General features: G+C 37.2%; 1 protein-coding gene across 3 annotated transcripts in view; it reads left to right on the top strand.

Moving 5' to 3' along the window:
• The first annotated feature begins 23,710 nt into the window (after window positions 1–23,710).
• LOC129260840 (anoctamin-4-like) overlaps window positions 23,711–26,341 on the top strand; it is a 38,482-nt gene continuing 35,851 nt past the window's right edge. For all 3 annotated transcript variants that reach the window (XM_064114191.1, XM_064114189.1, XM_064114190.1), the window contains exon 1: window positions 23,711–23,860. The gene's annotated coding sequence lies outside the window, so the exon portion shown is untranslated. The remainder of the gene's footprint in view (window positions 23,861–26,341) is intronic.

Raw genomic sequence — 26,341 nt, 5'->3', positions numbered from 1 at the left:
CAACAATCAATAATGCGAGCGCGAAGCTGAAAATTTTGACATTTCTTAAGGGAGTACCACAGGGATCTCTCCTTGGACCCTTACTGTTCAATTTATTTATTGATGATATAATTTCTGTATTTCAAGAGTGTACACCTTTATGCTGACGACACAGTAATATATTTATCACATAAAGATATTAGAGTGATCGAACTCGTCCTTAATAAGGAACTGGAAAGTCTATATATATCTGCCTGGATGAACAGGAATAATTTGAAAATAAAATATGATAAAACTGTAAGCATGTTGATTGGAATACCTAAAATGCTCAAAAGGTCACAACATTTACAACTAAAAATTGACTGTCATTTACTGACTCAAGTGAATAGCTTTAAGTATCTATAGGTGTCTTTGTGGATGAAAACATGAAGTGGGACTATCACGTAAATTATTTATGTAAAAAACTGGGGAGAATGATTGGTTATATTGCACGGCTAAAGCATTTTGTTAAATTTTCAGAATTATAGTTAATATATAACTCAATAATTTTACCTCATTTTGATTATGGTGACATTATCTATCAATCTGCAAACAAATCTCTACTTGACCAACTTCAAAAAAATCAAAATAGAGCTGGAAGAATAATCTTGAAAATTGACCCCTATTTTTATTCACACACTTGATATTATTCATGTATAAGATTAGTAACAACATGTCCACTGAATATATGAAAAATATATTTCATACAAAAGCTACTCCTTACCCTCTTAGAAACGAAAGTAATATATGTTTACCCAGACCTAGAACCAATAGTTGTAAAAGATCTTTCTCTTATATACCGAGCTGCCTCTGAATTCAACTGAATCCCTTTGTGCGTGCGTAATGTCACTACTTTCAATTCTTTTAAAAATACATTTTTGAAATATATCTGTGCTATATGAAATTAAATCACTGATTTGTACCGGGGGAAGGGGGGGGGGAAGGGTAGGTGTAGGTTATACGATTTTTCTTTGTTATTAATGATTTCACTTCTATGTCTGATGGTCAACTTCCCTTACTTTATGGTAATCATAGCCTTTTTGCAAGTAAACTGGCTCCATGGAAGACCAGCAGCAATGCATTATTGCAGCTGAATTATGGACTACCAGCCGTATAATTTACTTTATTTCTTACCTTTTATTATTGTATCTTAACATTGACCTCGTCATCTCATGTTATATGTATTTTATCATGTTATTATGTTATTTTATATACGGAAATAAAACAAACAAGCAAGAAGCGCGAGCTTAAAATATTTGATATTCCGATCTGAAAAAGGCTTAATTAAGCTCTGTAGTTCAAGCACTTTGTCGGAAAATAATATGAGGCGGATATGTATCACAGTTAAAAAAAGAGCTAAACTGTTTCATTATTATAACTTTGAGTTTTGACATACGACCGGTACATTTTAAGAACATTATGTCATCATACTTCTCTTCCAAAGCGAGAGATGAACTTGTCGATATTCCATTCTGAAAAGGGACAATTTGATTATTAAAGTAATATCTTATTTATTTATCTAATTTAAGCCTAATGAGAGCACGAAATCTGTTAATATTGTGGCCTGAAAAGTGGACATGCACTCAAAGCACTTTTGTCATTATTAATAAGATGCATGAGTTAATTTATTTTCAACAATCAATGCCATTGCAAATCGCGAGCCGAAATTTTTGATAAAATCTCATTAAATGGGGATTTTAAAGGTCAAGTCCACCCCAGAAAAATGTTGATTTGAATAAATAGAGAAAAATCAAACTAGCATAATGCTAAAAATTTCATCAAAATCGGATGTAAAATAAGAAAATTATGACATTTTAAAGTTTCGCTTATTTTTCTCAAAAAAGTGATATGCTCTAAATTACAGGGATTTAAAACAAGTCCACATGGACTGTAGTTAGGGACCAATCGAATTCCGGATTTAGTTTGAATCCTTAAGATTCATTTTTAAATCTCGAAAGATTTAAATTTAAATCATTTGAGATTTAAATTTAAGTCGTTAGGATTAAAACTAAATTCAGAAATCGATTGGTCCCTAGCTACAGTCCATCTGGACTTATTTTAAATCCCTGTAATTTAGAGTGTGCACAACTCAGTGACATGCAAATGAGACAGACGATGATATCCCTCACTCACTATTTCTTTTGTTTTTTATTGTTTGAATTGTACAATATTTTATTTTTTACAGATTTGACAAAAAGGACCAACTTGACCGAAGCATATATAATATTAAACAATGCTAATTCCACATGTTCAGGGAGGAATTAATCGCTGTTTCACTTGACAATGAGGAGAAAATTATAATATTTGATATTTCATGTAATAAAATACAAAAGAAATAGTGAGTGGATGACGTTATCAGTCTCCTCATTTGCGTATCAACCAGGATGTGAATATAACTGTTTTGTGAAATTAAGCGAAATTTTAAAATGTCATAACTTTCTTATTTTACATCCGATTTTGATGAAATTTTCAGTGTTATGCTTGTTGGATTTTTCTCTTTTTATTCAAATCAACTTTTGTTGGGTTGGACTTGTCCTTTAAGTAGTTTGTTATAGAATTAATATTGAGATATACATAACTCACCAATCAAATAGCGAGCGTGCAGCGATAGCTGATACGTTTTGACAATCTGACCTCAATGGGGATATCTGTGAACTTTATGGAATACAGGTTAAATAATAGGTATCTGACAAAATCAAATTTTGCGAGCGCGCAGCGTGAGCAGAAAACGTTAATATTAAAACCATAAAAAAGAAAATTTTCAAAGCACTTTTTAAAAATCAATTTGTAAATCAAAAAAAAAAATCGATTTCCGAGCTGAAATATGTTTTTTTATATTGACTTCAAAATTTGATATACATGTATAAGCTCCATATTGAGCAAGATATGTAAATCACCTAAAAAGGCAATGCGACCGCGAGGTGCGAGCGAAAATTTTATATAGTGACATGAAAGATAAAAAAAAAAAAATTTCCAAGTCTTCCCCTCATCTTATTCTATTTACTCGTCTTCCTCCTGTTATGTTTTCCCTTCTTTTGTCTCCTCTCTTTTCCCTTCTTTTTCTTTTTTTCTTTCTTTCCCCCTTGTTCTTGTTTTGCCTCCGCCAATAGAGGGGGGCGGCCCCCTGGATCCGCCTATGTACTGGTTTGTCTTTTAAAAACCATATGAGCGTAGCAAATAAGGGAAAATAAGAACCTTCTGATCTGTATTATTTCGTCTGCTTAATATGGATCCAAATAAATAAACGACCTTCAAAAGAGATACGAATGGGTGATTCCATACGTGTCGTACGGGACATTTTGACAACAATTTCTAGTTTCCTAGCCGAATGCTTGAGCAAGAAAAAAAAAATTGTCAGTGATAAAGCTATAGTGGGTAGTCATGTGAAAAGCTAATAACCAACACAAAAAAATTGATTATGGGTAAATAATAGGTGAAAATGTTGTGTGTCTAGTCGTACGGGACGCAGAAATGTCCCGTACGACACGCAACATTTTATTAAGCTCTAATTCATCTATATACACTACTAAAAAAAAGTTAAGGACCACTTTTTAATGTGTGTATACAATTTTCAAACCGGGTGTTGTATTTCTAGAAATGCCCGAATATGGCTGTCTTGAATCTCCTCAAACACCCTGTAACAATTTCACACATGGGTGGTTTCAGTTGTTGCATGATGTCTCTCGCATTATTGCATATCCTGAAAAGTGGGCCCATTGTGAAGTGGTACAAATGTGGATTCAAATGCATTTTCTGTCTTTAGTCTCTCCAATCAACAAATTGCTGACAACAGCAATGCCAATATACAGCTGTCCAGGATGCCATCAAACACAATGAAATCAATTTCACACATGCAGTTCTTTCATGTCTCTTGCATCATTGCAATGTGCCCGTACAAAAGTGGCTTCCAAAGCATTTTCTGTCTTTAGTCTCTACAATCAACAACTTGCTGACAATAGCAATGCCAAGATACAGCTGTCCAGAATGCCATCAAACACAATGACATCAATTTCACACATGCAGTTCTTTCATGATGTCTCTGGCATCATTGCAGTGGGCCATAAGACAAGTGTCTTCCAAAGCATTTTCCGTCTTTAGTCTGTACAATCAACAACTTGCCTACAACAGCAATGCCAAGACACCACCTAAGTGAAACAGATGTAGCCAGAGCCCTAGGGATGCTGGAAGCTGGCCTCAGTCAGCGAAGAGTAGCCAGAATGATGGGCGTGTCACACAGTGTCATTAGCAGAGCAAATCAAAGACACCGAGAGACAGGGCTATACTCCGAGAGACCCCGCAGTGGCCGACCAGTTTCGACAACCCCTAGAGATGATCGCTACTTGACGAATCTCAGCCTCCGCAACCGCTTTCACAGTGCACGCCGCCTCAACAATGACTTCGCTGCAGCAACTGGAGTGATTGTTTCCACTCAAACAATCCGTAACCGACTTCACAGAGCCAATATGCATGCCAGACGGCCAGCTCAGTGTGTCCCACTCACCCCTGCTCACAGAAGAATTCGTCTCAACTGGGCCCGGGAGCATGTCAGATGGACCAGACAGCAATGGCGTAGAGTTCTGTTCACAGATGAGAGCAGATTTTCCCTTGACCACAATGATGGACGTTCGAGAGTCTGGAGGCGACCAGGAGAGAGATTTGCAGACCCCTGTATTGCAGAACATGACCGTTATGGGGGAGGCAGCGTCATGGTGTGGGGAGGCATCACCTACGCCAACCGTACTCGTCTCTACGTGGTCCCAGGGGGAGCAATGACAGGAGTGAGGTACAGGGATGAGGTCCTTGAACCTATAGTGGTGCCATTTGCAGAAAATGTGGGACAAAACATCATTTTCATGGATGACAATGCCCGTGCCCACCGAGCTAGGGTGGTGACCGAGTTCCTTGAGGGCCAGGGGATTGAGCGCATGGAGTGGCCAGCGAGGTCCCCGGACTTAAACTCGATAGAGCACGTCTGGGACATGATGGGGAGGAGTCTCGAGCAGCTCGAAGCCCATCCACTTGGACTGCAGCAGCTGGGTGTGGCTCTGGAGGCTGCATGGGATGCACTGGACGTCAGAGACATCAATCGCCTCATCAGCTCCATGAGACAGCGCTGTGAAGCCGTTATTGCTGCAGGAGGTGGTCACACTCGTTACTGAACTGCCTGAAAGACACTCAGACATTCGTTTTTACCACTTCATGTCGGTAGCTGATACCCCTCGGGGCCCACTTTTCAGGATGTGCAGTGATGCGAGAGACATTGTGCAACAACTGAAACCACCCATGCGTGAAATTGATTACAGCGTGTTTAAGGACATTTAGGACAGTTGTACTGAGGTATTTCCAGAAATAAAACACCTTGTATAAAATCTTTATGTACGTTTTAAAAAGTGGTCCTTAACTTTTTTTGAGTAGTGTATATGGACGAAATATTTTTGTTGGTTGTCAGGTTTTTGCATGTCTACCCAGTAGTACTTTAATATTACCACAAAGCAAATTGAAGTTCTTTGTTCGTTTAGACAGCAGGTTGATAAATGTTGTGAAAATTGCTGATTTTTCTAGCATGGAATCGCCCGAATGCAGTAAAGGTGGAATAAGCATGAAAAAGGAGTAACTAACAACATGGTTTCAAATAGAAAACAAATTCCGTGGGTAAACCTAACGAACCTATAAACTATCAATATGATACGAACATGTTTTTGCCAGTATAGGAAAGGAAACAGATTTAGAAAGCCAGGAGAGTAAAATAAATAATAATGATAATAAAACATAACCCATACATCTCTTATAATACTAAAAATGTTATTATTCTGTTCAAAGGAAAACATTTTCTTCACTCGCTTTGCTCGCCCATAAAATAAGAAAGGTATAGAATCGGACCGTAAACAATATTTGAAAAGTTAGGCGCCAAAACATGGAATCAATAAAAAGTAACGTCGGACTGATGAAAGGGGAATTATTATTTCTGTCCACATTATGTACCATCTTTATTATTTCTCTGAATAATGACCTTATTTCCCTGTAAAGACTAACAGCTTTCTTCTTCCTGGCCACCAGGCCACAGCGTTCCTATTTATTCAAATATAACATGCAAGCCACTCTGTATTACGGCTAGCGACCCCATAATAATATACTCCCATTATGACTATATCAGACATTCTCTATGATTATTACTATATAGTTATTTCAGTTGATTATGAGTGGGGCGTCGTGGTCTATGACTATCGCCTTTCAATCAGAAGGATCCCATGGCGCAGATGAGTATAGGCACATGCAGCGCTAAATACAAAATTTGACGAACGAGCTCTTAGGGAAATCTACACTCTAAAACAAATCAGTCAAAAATGACTAGTTAATAGGGCCAGCTGGGTGCAATTGTTATTCTAGTCATATTTGACTATTTTCTTGTCACATTTTACCAGAGCATTTCTGACTAGAATATAAAATGTCAGAAATGTGATTATCAGTGTCATAACAGTTGCACATGCAGCTGACTACTGGTCTAGTCAATTTGACTGATTTGTTTTAAGAGTGCACTTGAATTATAGCAACCATTTTCTCTTTTCATTACTATATAATCCTTTTATTTTATTATGGCAAGCGACCATCTTCTCCTGTTCTAGTAACCCACTTTCTAGTGACTCTCTTCTCTTGTAACGATCCTTATCTCTCATTATGACTACACTGTTTAAAAAACCCTGATTTTACAGAAAAAAGAAGATTTTGCAGAAAGCAATAACAGAATCATTCTGTAAATTCATAAAACAGGAATTTTCTGCAATTTAACAGAATAGGTCTGTTTAAAAAGGGGAAAAGGGTGTTTTCTTAAAGGAAATTTGTAAGGTTCCATATACACCAAATACCAATTTCCTGTAAGATTACGCAATCTGGTAAGTTTACAGGTGTTCTCGAGACTCTGCTGCAGGAACTTCTGTTATTTTAAGGATAAATTTTCTAACAGTGTAGTAACCCCTCTACCCCTATTATGACAAGCGACCCTCTTCTCTTCTTAGCCATCCTCTGTTTTCACTTGACAAGTGACCCTCTAATTCCATTATGACTATAGCTACTATATAATGACCCCTTATGACTTCTTCTGGTATTAATGACTAGTGACCATCTTTGTTGACTATCGGACTATAGCGACCCTTATATGATGAATTACCCTCAATGTTTATCGGATTTTATGACTAATGTTTTGTATAGTGACCCCCTTTTGTTTTATGACTCACGAACTTTCGGCTATACAGGAATTTACGCGTTATGAATAGTGGCCCTTTTACGAAAACTTAATAACAAATTTGTAATAACAGTTCAAATTTAATGCAGTCATTCAATATGATTGACTGAAAGTACATTTTTTTTATAATAAATCGGGACCCTCGTAATATTGGCTTCAGGGCCCATGTTTTAGTCATATGAAAGTGTTAAATATTGATACGTTTATACGTCTGGAAAACCATGCATTAAATGTTGATTGAAAGTGAAAGTTCTCCCACCCATATTCAACCGCGTAGCCAGGACGGTAAGTAACTTACTAAACAAGTAGAAAAATACATGAAACCTGAGTAAAAATGAAGAATAATGTTTTCCAAATGTGAAAAATCAATGTTTATCTAATACACATAATATGAATATTCATACTGAGAATATGCAAATTTACTACTTGCAAAATTTTGTTCTTATATTTTGTATTGTTTTTATATTTATTTGCCTATTATAAACAATAAATGTCTAATCTTCTGTATCTTGTTATAAATATTTTGATTTTTCCTCACTGTGGAACAAGGTTTGATTCATCCCTGAGCATGTGGGGTTGCCAATTTGCCATTGTTGCAACCTATTGCATGTGATTTACAAAAAAAATGCATCCACATTTTCAGATTTTGCAAACAATATATGCTAAATGAAATATAGTGATCGGATGACATCAATAACTCTCTCATTTTCATTCACACATCACTGTGTTGTTTTGCATGTGGAAAATAATACAATCTTTAAAGATTTACATCCGATTTTGATGAAATTTTCAGCATTTGGTTTGTATAAGAGGCTCTTTATATTCACAATCCGCTTTTTGTTGGGTCGGATTTAAGACTGCATGTTGTTCTTAGTGACTAGTGTACCAATTCGTAATTTCTCGCTCGCTCGCTCGCTCGCTCTCGAAATCCATATGCATGCATGCAGGCAGATCGATCGAATAGCGATATTTCAACAATCTTGGCGTCCATGCATTAATGCATGCGCTTTTACGGGATGCTGAATTGGCATGGGGAAAAAAAGACAAGCAAACAAAATAGAAAAAATAAAGAGAATAAGAAAAAAGATCAATAGTGGGCATTTCCTCTCCAGAAAACAGGTCATGAGTCTAAAGCTTGACCCCTGTCATCGCACCCGAATGCCCGAATGAAGGCAACATTTACGGGGTGCGCCGTGCACCTCCCATAAAAATTATATGCATACGTGCACTCTCCCCTGGATCCGCGCCTGTTGTCGACATTAGTAAACGGAAACAAACTCAAAATATTAATCGCGTATCAATAATAAGAAAAATGTATAGATATTTAGTTAAACAAGCAATCCTCGATTTACCTCTTTTCTACTTGAATATGTATTTTTATTTATTTATTTATTACGTCTTATTTTACCAGGGTGATTCTGTCAGTGGTTCAAACACTGTTATACTTAGAGGCCCTGGAATACAATAACAAAAATACATTAGAAATCAATTACAGAACATGCACATGAAACTTATTGTCAACTACATATAGTTCAGTGGAGTGGAATCAGTAACCACATGGTGTCAGGCACGTGAAATTGTTTATTAGTATACTAAAATTGGTTAGAAATATAGATATGTAAGATACTGTATTTAGGTGAGTTAGTCATTTACTAAAGAAATTTCAAGGGTGTTGCCTAGTTTTGGGTCACGTACTTATTAATCTTATGAATCTTGCAGAAAATGTGTGTTTAGAAGGTGCCTGCCTTACATCATGCGGTAAACGATTCCACTCCACAGCACCAATATGGGAAAAAGCTTGTTTGCCAGAATTTGTCCTTTCTTTAGGTATCAAAAGTCCCCGCATCAGTTATTGCAGCTCTGCATGGTTCTGTAACCATGAATGGAATTCGCTTTGTCAAATAAATTGGTCAGGTATTTTGGTGCCTGTCAATTTATAGCTATGTATACCAGCTTACATCTTTGCATTTTCCACCGATTTTCAATTGATGTCCAGTTCAACTGACTCAAAACATAATCTGTGGAAGTACGTGTACCAACTCCAAGGACAATTCGTGCCATTCTTTTATGCTGTTTCACAAGCGACTCTTTGGTCGTAATTGCACAATTTGACCAGGGACGTGAGAGGCCCTCTCACGTCCCTGATTTGACCAAGCAGTGCTAGAGTAGTCGAACAGTGGCAATACCAGAGCATTTGCTAACATCTAGATACTATCTAGTGGTAAAAATTGTTTCAATCTTCTCAATAGAGCTAATCTAGGTCCATTTTTTTACTAACATGTTGTAAGTGCTCCTTCCAATTTAGGGCAGGATCTAAGATTACACCTATAAGTATTTGTAGCTGTCTACTTGCATTACTCTATGATTGTCCAAATGTAATGAAAGGGGTCTGCTCGTACTTGCTAATTTCTGGGGTGTTTCAAAAATCATAAATTGTGTCTTAGTGGGGTTTAACCTTAGTCCATTATTATTAACCCAGTTACTGATGTGTTTGTATGAATTTGAAATCGAAATTACTAAAAAGATAGCTGAACTTTTTGTGATTCATTCCTATAAATAATTATTGATATTGATCATGTAAACTTGGTTTTATTATGATCTCTTTTTTTGCCTTTTCTCTAATGATTGCAGAGGAGATTGAGATGGAAATAACCAATTTTATCTGCATCAAAATTTTACTTCAAACTTTGGTTCAAATTTTGTCATTCACAAACCATATGATATTGATTGATGATGTTACGATGTTTGACGATGTTTAATGATTATGGAATTGGAAAGCGAATTTGCTGTCGCTGGGAGTTAGTGACGTATCACGACATTGATATCTAATAATCTGCATGATCTGTAGGATGGAAAAAACAGATTTTCGATTTTGAAATGAACATGATGTTAGTGATTCTAATCGACTAGGTTCTAAACAACGTTATATGACTGGTCATTGATCATTAGAAGGAAAAATTAAATATCTTCTCTTTTTAATAATAATAATTGACAATTAATTTCGGATCTTATTCTTTCTGTATTATAATGCTTTAATCCTTTGTACAGGGCTCTACTTTGCTCTGATGTGCTTAATCTTAATATTGAGTGCATTACCCAATAAAAGTTGAATAACGGTGTACTTTAGGCTCAATAGTCTTTCTTTGAGTATGTTAAGGAGGGGAAGGCGGGGTAAGTTGTGACATTTTTGCTTGTAAGAATTGATATGACTAATAATTTTCTAGAAATAAGTACCTTGCCTTACATTTTAATTCTTATTAAATATTTTCACCTATATATAACTTTCTACCCCCACACTGAAAGTCATTGTCACCTTTGAAAAAAGAGATGTCAAATGGCTCAACTTGCCCCATCTGTGGGGTAAGTTGAGCTACAAAAACTATGTACAAGATGTGTGGAGGAAGAACCAGCATGTAATTTTTTTTATTTAAAGTCTTTTCACTTGCTAATTATCTATACATTGTAAATACTAACATCCTCTAAAACGAGTCATGTAAATTTGCTCCTTTCTGCCTACATATCGATGGTTTTTAAATTTATTTTTATTTACATTACCATAATAATTACCATGGCTCAACTTGCCCCATGTTGGCTGGCTCAACTTACCCCATAGTCCGAACTTAATGCGACAATTTCACATCCACACATATATTATGCATCCATCATGCAAAAGACTATGACAAGAATGAAGATCCATACCTGGACTAATAATATTGTTCTTATCTCTTTATTATATTTAAAGACGTATATGTGTGTGTAAAATGCACTTATCTATTTCACACCTTTTTTTTGGTTAAAATTTGTATTTTTCCCTCTAAAAAAATACTTTTTGTTTCAAAGTTGAAAACAATGTGGTGGGGTTAGGGGTTATGGAATAGACCCGTAGGTGACTAGAATAGCACACCAATGAACACTTTATGAAGGTATTTGTTGCATTCCTACTTTGAATGCATATCATAGCATGTTGCATAATGTACTTGGCAAACTGTGAAATACCAGTCGTTCGTCATGTTCGTGGACGCATTGTTGTTTTTTGTGGATATAAATGAAACCACAATTCAAAAGAATACATGAATAATCAAGACTAAAAGTTGGTGCTTATCTCAAATTCAAGTTCAATTCAAGTTCAATTTATTTAAAAAAAACAGACATATTATGAGTACAAATCAATGATCGGGGGAGCGTTTCATGAAAGGACTTGTCGGACGTTTTATCCGACAAGTCCCATTTTATCCGACAGTTACCATATAGTAACAGTACCTCTCAACCAATCAACATCAGAGAGAGATGTCAGATCTGACAACTTGTCGGATAAAAATGTTGATGAAACACTCCCCGGATGGTACAAAAGAACACATGATACAATATGAACGGTTTTCTAGGACCCCGAAGAAGCACAGCTTGTGAGTGGGGCCCTATACCTCTAAATAAGATGTAGATCTAAATGTATAAAATGACAAAGGAGAATACATATAAATAAACAGATATATCGACTACAAATATGTACAAAATGTACATTAAACAAGTGTCAGCATAAACACACTCACACACACACACACACACCCTCGCAAACACACATGACTAGGGTGGCCAACTACGAGATACATGTAAAACATAATAGACTCTATGGAAGAAAAACTTTCTAAATTAACTAAGATAATATATTGTCAAAGAGGTATTTTTTACATTGCACTTTAAACCGATAAAGAGTTGTACAGTACCTAATATCAGAAGGTAACCTGTTCCACTCCTTGATACAGGTTGTTATGAAAGAATTTAAGGAAACATTAGTTTTTACATAAGGTCGGTGGATAAAGTTATGTTGACGTGTATTGTAATTGTGTATCTGAGAGTTAAGGGGAAATAAGTCTTTTAGTTGGCAAATTTGGGGGCAAAAATGAAGATTAAACATGAAAATCAGACAATTAAATGCAACTAACTCGTCAATCTCATTATATTTTAAACCACCATGTCACTTTAGTACAAATGACCTTCCTCTGCTCATGCGTAGAAACTTTTGATCATGCGCAGAAAGGAACAACGAACTGGCTTATTGGCCTGGGGCTGGTGGCTCAACTCGCCCCTATAGGCTCAACTTACCCCGCCTTCCCCTACTCCACCCAGCCCATGACGACATAGCCTCGATTAAATTGAAACTAGCTCTTCAGCAAATTACATATTTTGAAATCAATTTTTCAATACGTATAAGTGCAAATGAAAAGTATTTCTTCTTTGTTATTATTTATATACATTTTTAGAATATAGGCATATAATTTTCCAACTGAGAGAACAGAAGCAAAATTGCAACAAAAAACTGCAACAAAACAAAACCCACAACTATGACAACTGTAATATTTCACCAATAAGAATGCAATATGTTGCATGATTATTCCACCAGACTGGAGATCTTACCTTATATATTCATATGATTTCGCTCATGCACAGGCTCTTCAAATCGTCAGGTCTTAGAACTCTTTAGACTGAGATCTAGAGGTTATATGTTTAGCCAGCTAAGCGAGACTGTTTTCACCCGGGGTGTTTTCAATGGGATACAGATCAGATATTTTATAGTGTTTGTGAATTTGCCTCACACAAACTTTGTTATTGTCACGTGAATGCGAACCTTGCCCATCGACCGAGAAAATCGTATCCGGACATCTACCCCCTGGACATCCACCCCCCGGACATCCACCCCCTTAGGACATCTACCCCCTAGGACAAGTACCCCCTAGGACATCTACCCCCCGGACATTTACCCCCCGGACATTTACCCCCCCCAGACAGGCTACCCCCGGGCATCTACTCACGGATATTTTGGATACGGGGGGGGGGGGGTAAATGTCCGGGGGGTAGATGTCCAAGGGGTAGATGTCCGGGGGGTAGATGTCCGGGGGGTAGATGTCCGGGGGGTAGATGTCCTAGGGGGTACTTGTCCTAAGGGGGTGGATGTCCGGGGGGTAGATGTCCGGAGGGTAGATATCCGGGGGGTAGATGTCCGGGGGGTAGATGTCCGGGGGGTAGATGTCCGGGGGGTAGATGTCCGGGGGGTAGATGTCCGAGGGGGTAGATGTCCTAGGGGGTACTTGTCCTAAGGGGGTGGATGTCCGGGGGGTGGATGTCCGGGTGGTAGATGTCCGGGGGTGGATGTCCAGGGGGTAGATGTCCTAGAATCGAGAAAATAGTTAAAATGAAATCAGGCATGATGGAAAGATCAATGAATTATTGGATGAAAGAGTCGATATTTCATGGAATTCGTATCTTGATTTCATATTCGGGAATTGCGTTTGAAATTTTTACTTGCATTTAAACGCAGCTCTTACTTCGGTGTAAATTCCCTAATACTGATGTCGTTGTTTAGAATAATGATTATCATTTAGGTTCAATGATCAGGATCTACACAATCATATTTGATCAATAATTCTTCTTTCGTTTAAGAATGAGAATGAAAAAAATACAGACCTGTTAGCCTATATCACCCTCTCATAAAAATCATACAATTTTGTGGTTATTTTGAAATCATATTGGATATTGAATATTATGTTTCCGTATATATTCAGGAAAGAGAAAGGAGGGCCCTATTGTTTTTCATGTTAGAAACGTATTTTCAAGTTATTCTAATATCATTAATATAAATGATTTTGCATCATGAAAAGTGGTCCATAACCTGACTAGACCTATACAGAGATCCTCATCTAAAAAAAAAAAAACAATAGTCGTGTACACGAAAATGGTCGTTTAATTGAAAAAGTACTACAGTTACTTTAATTCATAATTTTGTTTGTTTTTATTCTGCATGGGAGGAAATCTCGACCGATTTTGGCATTGATTATAGGATAAGTGGACGAAAACCAAACTTTGTTTGACAAAGTGAACTATACCTCTAAAAAGACACCCCCAAAAAAACTAATGAGGGCTTGCTGTCCCTCTTAAACCAATTTACAGCTGATTATTATTTTCGAAATTCTTGCACTGTCAGCATCACAATATAAAGTTAACATCACGACGGGTCATGACTGAGAATTGGCGTACAATAAATTTGTGGTTTATAATATCAAAAAGAAAACAGATGTTTACAACTGTTGCATTACGTGTTACCTTTAGACTCATAAAATTAATGATGCCTGTAATGTATTTACTTTTGTTTTCCCCTTCCCCACATATTGCTATGTTTGCATTTACTCCTTTGTGATTTACATTATTGTATGCATCACTCTGTAAACTATATGTTACGGTAATCTTTATGGTAACAATACCAATAGAAGATAAGTTATTTTACGTCCTTTATCTCGTGGAAATTTCTAGATCATTTTATAGGTCAACCGGGGGGGGGGGGTATAAAGTCAGTAGTCAAACAAATTATACATTTTTTTCTCGGTCAACTCGGAATTTCCTCACAAATTTTCGACCGGAGGAGGGAAAGGGCCGGGGATCGGGGTAAAAAGGGCCCTACGTCAAAATTTTCATAAGATCTGATCATAGCCGTGTGAGTAGATTAAGGTAGCTACTAAATAGTACATATTTTTTTATATTGAAATTGTGCATTTGTTATAAAAAGTCCTTATGAAACAGGACAGTCTATATACAGGGCGTCCCTGAAAAAAAAGGAAACCGGGATTCCTATGTCTTTTTTTATTCATAGACAAATTAATTATGATATTTCATTTACATAATGATATAATTCAATTATTCTTCTTTATTTTGATACCTAAAATGAGACAAACACTTCACGCATTGATAAGCAAGGAGAGTTTGAAATTGTAATGTCAGAGCCGGGTTGCGCAGAAAAAATTGGACAAGATTGGTTCGTGATACGACGACCGTGCATTTTCGACGATTGGTTCATTAGCATTATTTTGCATTCTTTGTTAATTATTTTTAATCTGCCATGCGTGAACGATTTAGCTGTTGGTTTTGATGAGAGATGAGATTCCACTCTTGCCATGACTATCAAATTTATATATTAAAAACATATTTAACAATTGCGAAATCTATCTCTGAAAACGGGTTTCCTTTTTTTGTGGGACGCACTGTATATTGTTTCCTTTATGAGGCCAGTTTATAACATCTCCTTTTAAAAATTGGTACCAAATTCAACTGTTTCAACTCAATATAGAGCTGCCAAACGACTCCATGCTACACCAAGGGGAATGTTTACGAATTAGGAATTAGAAGCGGGGATTCTGGTAGGGCGGAGCATGCAGGAAGGGAGGGGGTGGGAGTTGCTGCTTACCAGTGGCAGCACCCCCCCCCCCCTGGAAATAAGGTTTACTGGCTAAAATATCGAGATTTGACCCAAATTTTCGTCATTTTGGAAAAGTAACTTTTTTTTTGCTTGTACAATTTAGAACAAATCCCCTTTATAATTTGGAGTGGAAAACTTGTTTTCGTTTGGCTTTTACAAACAAGCACCCTGGGGAGTGTTCCATCAACATTTTTATCCGACTAGTTGTCAGATCTCTGACAACTTTCCTTGATTCTGATTGGCTGAGAGGTACTGTTACTATGGTGATTGTCGGATAAAACAGGACTTGTCGGATAAAATCCTTTCATGAAACGCTTCCCAGATCTATTCAAAATCGTTCCCAGGGCCCTAGATGGACATAGACTTTCTAAATGAGGGTCTTTTGTCATCAACTCTGTTAATTTAATGCACCTAACCAACCGCCAGACGGGCCGACAGACTAGAGAGAGTAGCATCAAACTCCGCAGAGCCCTGCATGGGAACGATATTTTTACTGAGTGCTGATCAGGGGCGGATCCAGCCTCTGCCAATAGGGGGGGGGGGCCGAATTTTTTTTTCACCCATATTTTCCCCGATCGGCCGCTCAAAGTTGATTTTTGTTTGTTTCTTTGAAGGGGTTGTCTCAGTGGCGTAATGAGCCCAAAAAAATTGAGGGGGCTCGATAAGGGGTATCGCGTAAAATTAATAAGAAGTTACGAGCGAGTGAAGTGAGCGAGCAAAAATTTTGACATTTTGATTACAAAAATTCAAGTTCGTGATAGATTTTGACATAATATTTGGAAAATAATATATATATATATATATTTTTTTTTTTTGGGGGGGGTGGGGCAAAATGCCCATATCCTAACAGTAATTTCTTAGCTTTATTCTTACAAATAACATAAATGTGTAATAATTTCATAAGCCCTATTTAAATAGTGTGAGCGCGAAGTGCGAGCTAAAATTTTTTGAAATTTCATGTATTTTGTCCTGAAAATAGAACATTGTGGGTAATGTTTGTGACATTGTGGGTAATGTTTGTAAATAATTACTGCGAGCGCGAAGCGCGAGCAGACATATTTATAGTGCGTTCTGGCCTTGTCGGAAAGGGACCTGTTAAGGACGTTTTGCAGTTAGCCATTGACACGATACATATTTCAATGATTAAATAATGCGAGCACGAAGCGCGAGCTGAAATTTTTTTGACGTTCCGGCCTAAAAATATTAACGTTCTATGCACTTTTTGTAATCATGAAAGGTATAAATATCATGAAAACCAAAAAATTGATGCGAGTTCGCGCGCAGTGGTGTAGCTACGGGGGGGGGGGGCCTGAAAAAAATTGGCAGAGCAAAAAAAAAAGAAAGGGAGAAAGAAGAAAAGAAAAAAGGAAAAGAAGAAGAAAGACAGAAGAAAAAAAAAGAAGAGGAAAATAAGAGGAGGAAGACGAGTGAATGAAATAATGTGGAGGGAAGACTTGCAAAAAAAAAAAATCTTTCATGTTACTATATAAAACCTTTGCTTGCGCTTCGCGCCAGAATTGCCTGTTCGATGAGATTCATATCTTGCTCAATAGGCTGATATGGAGCAAGTTTTGAAGTCAATATACAAAATGCATTTTAGCTCGGACATCGAGCTTTCATCAATTTTTTTTTCATTAACAAATTTAAGTGCTCTAGCTGTTAAATGTCCCTTTTATAGTCTACATATCAGCATTTTTAAGCTCACGCTGCGTGGTCAAATTGTTTGATTTGCCAAGTTCCTATTGTCTACGTGTATTCCATAATGTTCCAACAAAAAAATGTATTCAGACTGCCCAAATTCTAGGTCTAAATCTAAAACATGCGCGATAGCCTGCATGTTCTTTATATTAAATGTACTTAAATTATCCAGTTTCACATCAGAATATCAATAATTGTCTGCTCACGCTTCACGATCGCATTATAAATGATACCCAATTAACTATATCCTATTTATGATTTACAAAATATGAATAGAGTGTCCCGCTTTTAGGTCTAAAATCTCAATTTTCTTCCTCTCGCGCTTCGCACTCGCATCAATTGTTTAGTTACATACCTATCCCATTCATTAATACAAAAAGTGCTTAGAATGACCATTTTTTTAGGTCGGAATGTCAAAAACATTTGCTCGCGCTTCGCGCTCGCATTATTGAAATATATACCGTCTTCGCGTGGGTAACTGTAAGCAGTCCTTAACAGGTCCCTTTTCGATAATGCTAGAACAGTTAATAAAAATTTCTGCTCGCGCTTGGCGTTCGCAGTAACCATCTAGTTACATACGAATCTTGTTCAGGATCACACATAACATTGCCCAGAATATTACATTTTCAGGACAAAATACATGAAAGTAAAAAAAAAATCGCTCGCGCTTCGCGCTCGCACTTTTTATAAGGCTTATGAGATTATTTCATGTTTATGTTGTTTTATAAGAATAAAACTAAGAAGTGACTGATCGGGGAAATATAGGTGAAGATAATTTCGGGCCCCGTCCCCTATTGGCGAAAGTCAGATAGATCCGCCCTTGTAACACATACACACACAACGGAAAAAACGGTGCCCCCCTGAAAAAGCAAGGACCCCCCAGTGCCCACCCAGGAAAAAAATCCTAGCTACGCCACTGTTCGCGCGAGCAGAACAAAATGAGATGTCATACCTAAAAACGGGACACTCTCTTCGTGTTTTGTAAATCATTAAAAAAAATTGGTATAATTTAGTGCCTTCCTACATTAATAATGCGAGCGCAAAGCGTGAGCAGAAAATTTTTGATATTCTGATCTGAAACTGGATATAGGCTCATAATGATTTAAATAGAGAACAAGCTGCGTATCTGAATAAACATGCGTGCACGTGTTTTAGATTTTGACCTAGAATCTGGGCATTCTAAATACCTTTTATCATCATGAAAATCAATAAAGCGAGCGCGAAGCGCGAGCTTAAAATATTTGATATTCCGATCTAAAAAAGGGTCAATTTAAGCTCTGTCTTTCAAGCACTTTGTAGGAAAATTGTGAGGTGGATATGAATCACAGTTAAAAAAGATCTGATATGTTTCATCATTATTACTTTGAGTTTTGACATAATTATGAATAAGATGCATGAGTTAATATAAACCCCTCAAATAAAGTTTGGAAATCTGTGTTTGGCCATTAATTTCTCCCAACTCCCAGTTTTAAACAATGCATATTTTACATCATTCAAAAGATCATTTAATTTTCTTTAAAATGATACCATGCTTGTTATGATCATCCAATCACGAAAAGAGCAGGATTCAAAAGTGTTGGATGAGGTCTGCAAAACGAGCAAAAAAAAAGTGTTGGACGAGGATAATCATGCCATCACGAAAAGAGCAGGATTCAAAAGTTTTGGATGAGGTGTGAATTGAAAAGCTGCAAAACGAGCAGAAATAGTCTAGAAGGGTCAATACAGAACATGATTCTTTTGTCTGTGTCAATAGAGATGAAAATCCATTCAAATCAAGCCCCTGCTTCTGTAGTGATGGTTCTGTGAGATAACATGGTTTGAGTCGTGGTTTGAAATACCCATGCATGTTTGTTTGTTATGTGCTTGCTTGTGCAGAGGTGTGTTTGATTCCATGTTAATGTTGATGTTAAGGTGCATACAAACAATTAAAAGAAACCGCTGAGAAACTCACTCATCACCACTGAAAAAAGAACAGTGACTTTCAATATTGTGTAATTTTGCAACTTTTGACATTTGACCTTGCCACACAAGGCACTGCACCTCCATGTGAACCATAATCAAATCATGTAGGGTATCATTTTAAAGAAAATTAAATGATCTATTCATTAATATTAATTACACATTGGTATTTACTAAAACCGATGAGAAATTATCAATCAAAGTCAAAAGAAACCGCTGAGAACTTGAACTCACTCATCACCACGGAAAAAAGAACAGTGACTTCCAGTATTGTGTCATTTTGCAACTTTTTTGATTTTGACCTTGCTTCACATTTCAAGGCACTGCTCCTCCATGTGAACCAAAATCATACTAGTAGGGTATCATTTTAAAGGAAATTAAATGTTCTATTCATTAATATTAATTACACATTGATATTTAATAAAACTGAGGAGGGATTATCGATCAAAGTCAGATTTCCAAACTTTTTTTGAGGAGTTTATTTTCAACAATCAATGCGAGCGCAAATCGCGAGCCGAAATTTATGATAAACTGTCATAAAATGGGGATTTTAGTTTGTAATAGAATTTAAATTGAGATATACATATCAAATCACCAATCAAAATGCGAGCGTGCAGCGCTAGCTGTTACGTTTTGACAATTTGACCTGAATAGGGATATTTTATAACTTTATGAAATACAGGAAAATAATAGGTACCTGACAAATCAAATTTTGCGAGCGCGCAGCGCGAGCAGAAAATATTAATATTCAGAAGATAAAATATAAATTTTTACAGAGCACTTTTTAAAAATCAATTTGTAAATCAAACAAAATAATGAAAGTTCGATTTCCGAGCTGAAATATGTTTTATAATATATTGACTACAAAATTTGATATTTGAGCTCCGTATTGAGCAAGATATTAAAATCACCAAAAGTCAATACTGTATAGTGACATGAAATATTTTTAAAATTATTTTCCAAGTCTTCCCCTCATCTTATTTTATTCACTCGTCTTCCTCCTTTTATGTTTCCCCTTCTTTTTTCTCCTCTCTCTTCCCTTTTTTTTCTTTCTTTCCCCCTTTTTTCTTTTTTTAGTCCGCCAATAGGGGGGGGGGGAGGCTGGGCCCCCCTGGATCCGCCTATTCTGATGTTAGATGTCTTCCCTCGAACCATATTAAGGACTGAAACGAATTGAAGAGGCCTTAGACAAAAAAAAACACGAAACACTGGATCTCGGCACTGGACTCCTTAAAACAAACAAACAAACAAAAAGTCACCCCAAAGCCTAGTAAGTATTAAAGTAACCTGGGGCCTGTTGCATGACGAGATGAGCGATACGTAGGAACGTCCTAGGACCATTCTTCCGAGATAGGAAGATTGGCGACAAATCAGCGCTTTCCGTTTCACGAAGCAATTTTGTCTTTCAAGTCCGCGACATCGTTTGATATCGAAAGTATCGGAAAAATATTTAGTCTTCATCGTCACCTGAACCTTTTATTTCGGAATGACGACTTTTCATAAAATCATATATTTCAATAAAAGGGGATCAACTAATGTTTTATTTATTACTGATTGTAGAATTGATGTATGGAGCGTACTTTATGAGGTAAAAAGAGAAAAAAACTTTTAAGATTCACAAACATAACTGGATAAAATCAAAATTTTCATTATTTCCCTTATTTAGAACACGGTGTCCTTTTAGAGACACCTTTCATTGATATTTCAACGAAAGAGACCCTTGTCCGACATAAAAATTGATTTAACTAAGTAATTTCGACATTTTATTAGTCAAATATACTGATTTTTTATAGAATACATATATGTAATGATGATTTTGCAAATTATTTGTTAATATGATATCTGTTGAGGTAAAAATAGGGTTTGCATGGAGTAAACAAAATCAACAGTGTCTGATTGTATAAGACTAAAAAGGAAAATATGAGAGGCTGCCTGTGAAAAATCTAATTTATTTATTTTATTTGTCAGATATAAAGCAAGAAATGCAAATGTGAGTGTTTAGAGTATAAACATGCCTCAGTTGCATGAGTAACCGAAGACAAGGAAAATATGAAAATTGCTGCAAACATGTCCAAGTGGATAAAGTAGTGCTTTGCAATAACAATTAAAACATAGAAAAAGGTGTGCAATCCGCAATGAAAAAAATACTATTTACAGAAATAATGCTAAATATTACAATGATCATAAACGTTGGTCATCTTTAAAGTTGATCACTTAATTTATGGAAGCTTATATAAGAATATAACGTTTAAGAATATAAAAAATATATATGTTCAACATTTCAAAGTTGAGGAGTAGGGACTACATTATTGCTTTAACATTTTTTTACATAGGGGCCGAAATGGGCCTACCCTACGATTTAAAATGTGCCTCTTCGTATGGACTTTCCATAATATTTTCTTTAATGAACTAGCGTATCTTCATTTGTAATAATAGAGAGCGGTGTTGGCTCAGTCGGTAACGCGTCTGCCCGTCGAACCAAAGATCGTGGGTTCGAGTCCACCCCGGGCGGATGACTGAAGCCAGTGCGTTGTGTGTAAACGTCTCTCCCATGTTTCATAGATGCAGGCTATGTTACAATGGAAAACACTCCGTCCCTCGGATAGGACGTTAAATGGAGGCCCCGTGTAGAGGAGAGTCACCACCTTTGCACGTTAAGAACCCACTGCACTATTCGTATAAGAGTAGGGGGAAACCCCGGTGTAGTGGTCCACCTGCATTCCCCCAATCAGTTATATCGGGAGGAGAGACCTGCGGGTCATAGTGATTCAGTTCGCTTTTCGCCTCCCAGGCACGGGTGACGCCAAAACAAAATAATAAATAATAAATAATTGTGATGGATTCGTAATTAGCTATAGGCCTAATCAATTAGCTATTTTGTTACTGCAGATTTTTTGTTTTGTTTCACTGTTTCACATTTCAAGTTAGCCCAAATCCGACAATTAATTTTCATTGATTAAAATTAATCTCAGCAAAAGAAAAATTATTATAATGAAAATGAAATGAACATAAATGAATGATTTACCAAGTTTAACATTTTAGTTTTGTATCGTGTTTTTTTTTCAGAACGTTATAAACACGTTTTTTACCTTACGTACTTTCTTTTAAAGAAATTTGTTTTCATGTTGTTTAATTATCTATAATGAGAAAGCATGAGGGGTCAGAGAGAAGGTGCCGCCCATTTCGATATTTCAAAAAAAAAATTAATGGAAATGGTGTGGGGATAGGACGGAGAATAAAAGAAAACATAAAAAAAAATATTTGGGCCTATACATTACCCCCAGACATAATGCCCAGAGAAGTTGAAATGACATCTGTTTTTGGTCGTCTTGCCGTGCAAAAAGACGACCTGAAATTGATGACAACTAGCCCCCATATAAAAAATAACTTGGCGCCATCCCGGATAAAATGCATCAGTGTGCAACCCAAAAAAATTTTAAAGGTGATATGTCAGTGTACGTGGCTTGCCATAAACGCATTTTCTCTCAATGCCGACGGTGGCGGGCGGTGTGCAAAGAAGATCATGCCTACGTAGGACATGTCTGGAGGTGTCTTTCCAAGGACCATTCTTCGTATCGCCCAAATCGGCTTTGTGAAACAGTAATGTTGAGCGATATCTCGTTCTTACGTAGAATGGTTCTACGAAAGACCCTTTCATGCAACAGGCCCCTGCTTACTCGGTGATCTCCACAAGTCAATTTGGTGCAGTTGCTCCTGAATACAGCAATGAAAACTCTGCAAGCAGTTTTATTGGAAAAGGCATGGAGCTATTAATAGCTGGAAAAGGAAAAAGGTGGAAAAGGTGTGGAAAAAGTCCCTGAACATGTACATGAAACTCTTTTTTAAGTCCATGCTCTACCCATGCCACTCAACGCCAAATAAGTTTAGGTAGGATGGGGGTCGGGTGTCCGGACACTTTATAATTTTGAAGCCTTCTTTTTTGTCTGTGGATTACACTAAAAATATGAATTCAATTCTTGTAATCATCTTCTATTTGTTCTTTATAATATTCCTAACATTTTGTACTAAAAATTTATGAAACTTCGCTTGTAAATTTTTCCAAATGACTTTCTAAAATTGATCGTCCGGACACACAACAACTGGGTATACCAAAAAGGGACCAACGTTTGGATACAGAGGGGCAAATAAGTTGTGTATAACTTTGATCTGCCCCCGGGATCTGCCTCATTTTTTTTTTTAAATAGAATATTGGGCAGCCAAATATTGTTTAATTATAATATAAATTTAGTTTGCAAACAAGTAAATGATTATACATGCAATACTTACTAGGCTATAGCTAGCTATATAGCTATACCACGAGCGCAAGCACTCGCTGTACGAGAATAGTCTGCAGGCACAGACCCTGATTGGAACTATGATCAACAAGTGTGCCTCCACGCAAAGACTAGCACATACAAAACTTGCTGTTCCAATACGCGAGAGAGCCTTCAGTACACAAGGCATGAGTAGGCTGCACATTCAGACCCTTAACTCGAGCGAAGGGTTTGCCCAGCAGACTAGTACGAGAACACGCCTTGGCAACGGTTTCTAATGACATCACAATACTTTTACGCATGCGCTGTGTTATAAGATGGCTGCCAAAGTTGTATTTTTGTGATGTCGTTTTCATTTCATTTGTGGTGGTCAGTGAACGGATCATTCGGAATTTTAATCAGAGTTGGTAGTAGATTCTTATAACAATAGTAAGTGTAGTACCGTATTAGTATTTCAATTTGTAATGAAATGTAATGTAGTCGTACCATGGCGTATAAATTATGCCAGGCTGCATATGGGCTGGGCCTGGGCTTCCCCCTTGGGCCTTGACTGAGTTGCCGACGGGACGGGGCTGGAGCTCCGCCGGACGGCCGGAGCTCGGGAGTCGAGTCGGCACGTGATGGGGGACCTAGAAAATAGTAGAAAAATGTAGCTAGGCCTAAGCTACGCACTCTGTTTACAAACGATAAAAACTAGAAATCTATGCCAAATGGCAAATGTTAATATCATCTTTCAGTCTAAATATAGCCTAGGCCTAGACCAAAAGCTTCGGTCTCTGTTAATAATTGGTTGTTCAGCTGGACTCCGTTGGCTTCACTCACCAAATACAGAGACCGAAGTTCTAGCGCGATCTGTACAGGGGACTCAATGGCCATATGTTTACGTATATATGTTCGGATAAAAGAGGGAGGTGAAGTTGCGCGACAGCCGAGGTACATGTAAGTCACTGTTTTTGTTCCTTTTAACTTTATTTTCCCCGTTTTTGGCAATTAATGCCAAGAGGGAATATTAATTAGCATTTCGGATGCGTTAATTTTCAAAAGTTTGATTCATTCAAGACAAAAATTGAAGAGCCCCGACGGGGGGATTTTGCATTGTAAGTCCCCTAATGGTGGCTGCACGATAGCGAGCCGTCTGTGTACGAGGAGAAATTTAAAAAAGAAAAAAATTTAAAAAACTCGAAACAGACGGCTGCCAGCTGTCTAAATATAGCCTAGCCCTAGGCCTAAATTAAATCAAGAATGACACGATCCTGCAAGAATGAAGAAGAAAATGTCACAAAACTCATTACAACTTGTGCCCCAATAATATAATGGGACACTTAACGTTAAGCATTATTTGGACCAAAACAAAAATATGATGGGGGGGGGGCCTAAAGCTACGCACTTTGTTTTCAAACGATATTAACAGCTCTGCCAATTTTGATATTTGAACAAATTATATTTCACTAATTTGTGGTACACTGTAGGCCTAGTCATAAGCTTGTAACCGATTTTGCAATCGGCAACCGATTCCATTAGATTTCACCACAATCGGCAAACACTTGCCGATCTTCGATCATGCCCCTTGAAGGAAAAAATCGAAAATAAAAAATCGGCGTAGATCTGGTTACAGTGCGTGATCGTTCAGAACATATTTCAAGATTGTTTTTGAGGTGCTAGCTATTATCTATGGCGATGTTTAAGAGGATAGATATCTTCTCTTCCAACTAATGGTGATAGCGGATGCCGCCGTGAATTTTTAAAGGTCGTATTACTGACGGAGATCACTGCGCTACTCTCTCACATCGTTTATGATGATATACATCTTCTCTTTAACCTCGAGTTGATAGCGGACCCCGCCATAAACTTTTAAAGACTGTACTATTGACGGAGCTTATTGCGTTACTCTCTTACATCGTTTATGATGATATTCATTTTATTTTCAACCTCGTGGTGATAGCGGAAGCCGCCGTGAACTTTGAAAGGTCGTATTACCGACGGAGCTCACTGCGCTACACTCTTACCCCCTTTATGATGATAGACATCTTCTCTTCAACCTCGTGGTGATAGCGGATGCCGCCGTGAACTTTGAAAGGTCGTATTACCGACGGAGCTCACTGCGCTACTCTCTTAACCCCTTTATGATGATAGACATCTTCTCTTCAACCTCGTGGTGATAGCGGACCCCGCCGTGACATTTAAATTGATTTGAAAACGCTAGCTACCCAAAATATTTTAATAACATATTTCAAATCATCGTGCGTGCTTGCGTCTTCTACTTCATTTTAATTGCACTTGTGACTTTAAGATGATGCGTCGTAAGAGATCATTCCAATAATTCTAAATCGCTAGCACCTAAAAATACTTCTAAAAGATGTCCCGCCGATCGTTTATTAACCTGTGATCTATGAGAAATATTTTCATTTTATTTTCCTTTGCGCCTTTGCTCTGAAGATCTCGGAAGATGCGTCTTTCGTTTATCTTTCTAATAAAAATCACTCGGTTTATTTTAAAGCAATAACACCTCAAAACCCCTGGCTTTAAAACATGTTCCAAACGATCGCGAATGTTGGCGGCTTCCATTCCAATGCATTCGTCTTTGTGACTTTGTTAGGAAGATGCGCGCGACCGCGAACAACATTTTGATGTATTCCTTTGTTTTTAAACATCGCCTATTCGATTTTCGATTCGATTTCGATTTTAGAAGCTTAACTGCCGATCCGATTTTCGATCTGATTTTTGATCCGATTTACAACATTAGTCCTAGAGTCTAAATTTTAAAGCTCCTTAAGGCTTAACCAAGAAGAAAATGTCACAAAAGTTAAACTCTCTACTACGAAAACCCGCCGTGTTTTCAGAACACCTCTTAGGCTCTTGATTTTGCCCCCCGATGTAGAAGGGGTCCTAAAATTATGCACCCTATTTATC

The sequence above is a fragment of the Lytechinus pictus genome, unplaced genomic scaffold (assembly GCF_037042905.1).
Source record: "Lytechinus pictus isolate F3 Inbred unplaced genomic scaffold, Lp3.0 scaffold_19, whole genome shotgun sequence".
Classification (NCBI taxonomy): Eukaryota; Metazoa; Echinodermata; class Echinoidea; order Temnopleuroida; family Toxopneustidae; genus Lytechinus; species Lytechinus pictus.
The sequence above is the reverse complement of the archived record's forward strand: the minus strand, read 5'-3'. Positions and strand labels throughout refer to the sequence as shown.